We start from the raw sequence: 6,344 nt of genomic DNA, 5'->3' as shown, positions 1-6,344 counted from the left end.
GGCGAAGGTAGCCATCGTCCAGTCCCTGCTCACAGGGAGAGCGCTGAAGTGGTCCACGCCGTTGTGGGAGCGCGGAGATCGTGTGGTGAATAACTTAGCAGCTTATCTTGGGGCCATGAGAATGGTGTTCCTCGGGCCTCAAGTCACCCACGATTCCGCGCTGCGCCTCCTACGACTTCGGCAAGGGTCTGCTTCAGTCGGGGACTTTGCTGTACACTTTAGGACACTGGCCGCAGAGCTGGACTGGCCGGATAAGGTCCTTGTCCCTGTGTTTTGGGAGGGCCTGGCAGGGTTTGTCAAAGACGCACTGGCCACACGTGAGGTGCCTGCCACTTTAGAGTCCTTGATTCAGGTTGCCTCTCGCATAGACATCCGCCAGGCGGAGCGAAGGCTCGAGGTCTCTTCAGCACCCACGTCTTCTCGGCCTAAAAAGCGTCTGACTCCCGTCTTCCATCAGACAGGTCTCCCAGCCAGTCCTGTAGGCGACTCCGTGGAGTCAATGGAGGTGTCCAAGGTGGTCTCCTCTGCCCCAGGTTCTCGGTCTTGTGTCATCTGCTTTTCCTGTGGGCAGAGGGGACACATAGCTACCCTATGTCCCAAACCGTCGGGAAAAGACAGCGTCTAGTTTCTATCAGAGGGGGGACTCTAGACGCTACTTCTCCCTCTAGGTTGACTATCAGCGCCCAGTTGCAGTTCGGCACTACTCTCTTCTCTGCCCTGGCTTGCTTGGACTCAGGCGCTGAAGGCAATTTCATCTCGACCTCCCTGGCAACCCGATACTCAGTTCCCCTGGTTCTGTTGCCCAAGCCACTCAGGGTCCGGGTAGTCGACGGGTCCATACTACTCGATCCTATCACCCAGATCACCATCCCTCTCAGGATGGATGTACCACCGGGACACCATGAGCAGGTGTCCTTCCTGGTGCTTCCAGGGGGGACGGATGAGATCCTACTGGGCCTTCCCTGGTTGAGACAGCATGCTCCTATACTCAACTGGGCAACAGGGGAGATCTCATCCTGGGCAGGATCCTGTAGAGAGCACCTCGTGTCTACCGAACCACCCGCTACCATTAGGTCGGTTGGGTCCTCAGGGAATACTGAGGGGCCGGGTTTACCGACACCTTATGAGGCCTACAGGGATGTCTTTTCCAAAAGGGCCGCAGATACTCTTCCTCCCCACCGGCCATATGATTGCCGAATAGACCTGAAGCCAGGCTCCGAGCCCCCTAAGGGCAGAGTGTATCCACTCTCTGCTCCAGAGACGGAGGCTATGTCCAAATATATTCAGGACAGCCTGGCGAAGGGGTTCATTCGCAAGTCTATCTCACCGGCTGGTGCAGGGTTCTTTTTTGTGCAGAAGAAGGAAGGGGATCTGCGCCCCTGTATCGATTACAGGGGATTAAATGCAATCACAATCAAGAACAAATACCCTTTGCCCCTCATTACTGAGCTATATTCCGCGGGGCAAAGGTCTTCACAAAGCTGGATCTACGTGGGGCGTATAATCTAGTGCGAGTCCGAAAGGGCGATGAGTGGAAGACCGCCTTGAACACCAGGGACGGTCACTACGAGTATCTAGTAATGCCCTTCGGACTCTGCAATGCCCCCGCCGTATTTCAAGACTTTGTGAATGACATTTTCCGGGATTTGTATCTTTCCGTGGTTGCATACCTGGATGACATTCTTATCTTCTCCCCCGATCTTACCACCCATCGGAGGGATGTCATCCGAGTACTTAAGAGGCTCCGCACCCATTCATTATATGCTAAGCTGGAAAAGTGCGTTTTTGAACAGGAATCCTTGCCGTTCCTGGGGTACATAGTGTCCAGTCAGGGGTTAGCAATGGATCCGGGGAAGTTGGAGACAGTGATGAACTGGCCTGAGCCCCGCTCGCTGAAGGCGATCCAGCGATTCTTGGGGTTTATCAATTATTATCGCCAGTTCATTCCCAATTTCTCGCCGGTGGCAGCACCCATCATTGCCCTTACCCGCAAGGGCGCTAATCCCAAAGCATGGACACGGGAAACGGTAGAGGCATTTCACACTCTCAAAACTCACTTCTCCAGAGCTCCCATCCTTCATCGTCCAGACATCTCCAAACCCTTCCTACTGGAGGTAGACGCCTCTTCGGTCGGTGCAGGTGCAGTCCTGTACCAGAAAAACGAACGAGGAAGGAAACATCCGTGTTTCTTTTTCTCCAAGACCTTTTCTCCGGCCGAGAGGAACTACTCCATAGGGGATAGGGAGTTACTGGCGATGAATCTAGCATTCCAGGAATGGCGACATCTCCTGGAGGGTGCGAAGCATCCATTTGAGGTTTTTTCTGACCACAAAAACCTCACATACCTCCAGACAGCACAACGCCTGAACCCAAGGCAGGCCCGTTGGTCTTTATTCTTCTCCCGGTTCCGCTTTATTATCCGCCACCTGGCCGGTGAGAAGAACGTACGGGCTGATGCCTTGTCACGTTGTATGGTTGTGTTGGAGGAGGACGAGGAGGAGCCTCGTCTTATACTACCCCCGGACAGCTTGAGGATGGTCACTCCCACTTCTTTGGACCAGGTGCCACCTGGCAAAACCCTCGTTCCCCCTGAACTACGGAACGAGGTGCTATCGTGGGCCCATGCCTCCAAGGTCGGGGGTCACTTCGGGGTCAAAAGGACCAGAGACCTGGTGACCAGGCATTATTGGTGGCCGAGACTACCCCAGGACATACAGGAATATGTGGGAGCCTGTATGTCGTGTGCTCGGAATAAGCCGTCCCGGCAGAGACCGGCAGGTCTTCTTCACCCACTGCCAGTGCCGGATCGTTCCTGGGAAGTGGTGGGGATGGACTTCCTGGGAGATCTGCCCAAGTCAGCAGGGCACAGGGTCGTATGGGTTATCACGGACCACTTCTCTAAAATGGTCCACTTGGTGCCTCTCCCACGACTCCCGACGTCACGTGCTCTCGCCACCTTGTTCATTCGGCATGTATTTAGGTTGCATGGCATGCCTGACAAGGTGGTGAGCGACCGGGGTCCCCAGTTCGCATCTCGCTTCTGGAGAGAGCTCTGTAAGCTCCTGCAGATAGAGCTGAACATCTCCTCCGCATACCATCCCGAGACCAATCTACTAGTGGAGAGGACTAATCAGACCTTGGTAACTTACCTCCGCCATTTTATATCCGCGCACCACGACAACTGGGCTAACCTCCTTCCTTGGGCCGAATTTGCCATTAACAATTCGGTCCATGAATCCTCTGGCCAGACTCCGTTCCTACTCAATAACGGACAACATCCCAGAATCCCGGTTCCGATGCCCATTACGTCACCCGATACTAGAGTGGAGGATTGGGCGACCAAGGCCCGGGAGATCTGGGATGACACCCAAGAGGCTCTTAAAAGGGCTAAAGACCGGATGGTGACAACGGCTGATGTTCGCCGCCGCCCTGCACCATCCTTCGCCCCTGGTGACCTAGTATGGCTGTCCTCTAAGAATGTTAACCTACGGGTACAGGCAGCCAAATTCGCCCCTAGGTATCTGGGTCCGTTTAAAGTACTACAGCAGGTAAACCCAGTGGCATATCAACTCCAGCTCCCTCCACGCTGGGCTATAGCCAACACCTTTCACGTGTCCCTCCTGAAACCCGTACGACTTAATAAATTCTCGGGGTCCCTGCCGGCTCAAACCGACTCCCCGTCCAACGACCCTGAGGTGGCAAAACTTGTGGAGACAAAAGTCATACAGGGCAAGAGGTACTACCTCGTGGAGTGGGCCGGCCGTGGTCCGGAGCATAGATCCTGGGAGTTGGAGGATCATATCCGCGCCCCGGGTTTGATAGCGGCCTTCGAGCACGGACAGGGGGGGGGCCTAGACGGGTGGGTAATGTTACATCTTGTGGCTCTCCTGAGGCAAGGACTGAGGCAGTCTCCCATTCCTTGCCTGCCACGAGCACTCCTGCTCAGCAGCGCCGAAGGTCTGCCAGACTGCGCAGTGTGCAGGAGATACCTTCTCAGAGAGGCAGCAGAAGGGTGACACCTAGTGGTTCTCCTGTTACAAGGAGTGAAGCGGTCTCCCATTCCTGGCCTGCCGCAGACTCTCCTGCTCAGCGGCCCCGAAGGTCTGCGAGGCTGCGCAATGTGCAGAGGTTTACTGCTCAGGGAAGCAGTGAGATTCCCGTTATCTCTCCACATTGTGAGACCGAGGATCCCGCCTCTATTTCCCAGAGGCAGGAGGGTGAGCATGTGCAATGCGTGGTGGGTCCTGATTCGCTCACTGACGTCACACGGCTTGATGACAAGGCTGGTGACGTGGTGAATCCTGACTGGCCAGGCTGGGACGTCGTGGACCCTGATTGGGTCAAGTCCGTCATCTCCGCCTCGCGCCCGCCCTCGGGTGGAGCTGCACCTCCTTAAAAGCTCCCCCTGCCATCATGGCGGTGCGCGACCGTCCTTCTATGTTTGGATGTCTGGCAGCGTGCTGCCACGCCACTGCTCAGGCATTACTGTCTCTTGTGGGCTTGGCCCTTGCTGCTCCGGCAGTACCTCGTTTGCAGGCCGTGTTCCTGCCTTGCTGCTCCGGCAGTACCCCCGTCAACAGGCCGTGTTCCTGTCCCAGGTGAGCTCCTCAAGTCTCCATTGGACTAACCTGGTTATTGAAAGCACACGTGCGTGGGCACCTCTGTGCTACCCTCGTGCCATATTCTCGTGACTTCCACTGGCACACGTGCGTGGGCACCTCTGTGCTTCCCCGTGCAACAGGTACACCGAGCCGTGAGATCTGTGCCATACAACCCTCACGGGTTAGGGCAGATCGGTGTACATAGATCGTCTGTGACATTCCAGACGATCGCTAGCAGCAACCCGCTCACTCTTCACCCACCATAGCGGCGGTCCCTTACACCGCACAGTGGACCTTGACCGGCGGAAGCAGTCCATTTCCCATCTTGGCACGCTTCCCCGGGTCCCCCTCGTAACAGGTTACTATGGCAATGGTGGCAGTGGTGAGTAGTCACGTCTCCTAGTACCTACACTACCTAAGACACACAGTAAATCTGTCCCTAGCTCAACAGCACGTCCCCCTACACTAGCTGACTGTGGATCACAGTGCCGAGCACAGCGCCGTCAGGTGTCATATAGAGCTGATGACGCTGTGCGGCCAGCCAATAACTAATGCCACAACCAACAGGGCTGTGGTATTACAGTGTGGGAAAACCAATCCCTGCATGTGGGCTGACTCTTTAAACAGCGCCAACATGCAGGGAGGGGGAGCCGAGCATCTGCCCGAGCATCTCGCCGGTACTCAAGATCGCCGAGTATCCCGAGCACTGAGATGCTCGGGCGAGCACTGAATTGTGGCATGCTCGCCCATCCCTAATCATAAAAATCTAGTTCTAAATTTTTTATCCCTTTTAATATGTAAACCACATATATATACATAGTGTGTCCACCCATATCCTGTCCACCGCCACTATCTTGAGAATGGCAGCAGCTATAGGCATAGAAGTGGTATCTAGGTATAGTAAAGTAGCCATGCGCGATGCAATGAAACCACCTATAGTGCCACCTGGTGGAAAACAACGGAGTTAGCATTTTTATCTCAAACGGAACGAGATAGAGAAAAAAAGTAAATTGCAAAGTTGTAGGGCATCATCAATTCAATACAAAGCACCTTGCATACAGAAATGCTATGATTAGAACATGTAAAACTCACAAGGCTGCTGACATGAAGCGATACCTCATGGAGACCTTCCTACAAGTCATTGGGTATGGTGGCTGCGTGAAGTGGCCTCCACGCTCACCTGACCTGACCCCATTGGACTTCTTTCTGTGAGATCACATCAAACAGCAGGTGTATGTGACCCCTCCACCAACATTGCAGGACCTACGACGACGTATCACAGATGCTTGTGCAAACGTGTCACCTACCATATTGCACAATGTGCAGCAAGATACAGTATGCTGTCCAGAGACCAGATGTGCATTGCAGCTGACAGTGGCCACTTTAAGCATCAAAGTTAAATGAGCGCCATATGCGTCACCAGCATTCAATGTTTTGGGGTGGATCATGGGTTTCATATCATAGCATTTGTGTATGCAAGGTGTTGATTCGTATTGTATTGATGATGCCCTACAATTTTTTAATTCATTTTTTTTTCTCTATCTCATTCCATTTTCGAGATAAAAATGCTAACTCCGTTGTTTTCCACCAAGTGGCGCTAAAGGTGGTTTCGTTGCATAGCGCATGGCTGCTTTACTATGTCTAGACACCACTTCTATACCAATAGCTGCCGCCGTTCTCAAGTTAATGGCAGTGGACAGGATATGGGTGGACACACTGTATAAGAGCGGACATCCAGCAAAG

The sequence above is a fragment of the Anomaloglossus baeobatrachus genome, chromosome 1 (genome assembly GCF_048569485.1).
Source record: "Anomaloglossus baeobatrachus isolate aAnoBae1 chromosome 1, aAnoBae1.hap1, whole genome shotgun sequence".
Lineage (NCBI taxonomy): Eukaryota > Metazoa > Chordata > Amphibia > Anura > Aromobatidae > Anomaloglossus > Anomaloglossus baeobatrachus.
The sequence above is the reverse complement of the archived record's forward strand: the minus strand, read 5'-3'. Positions refer to the sequence as shown.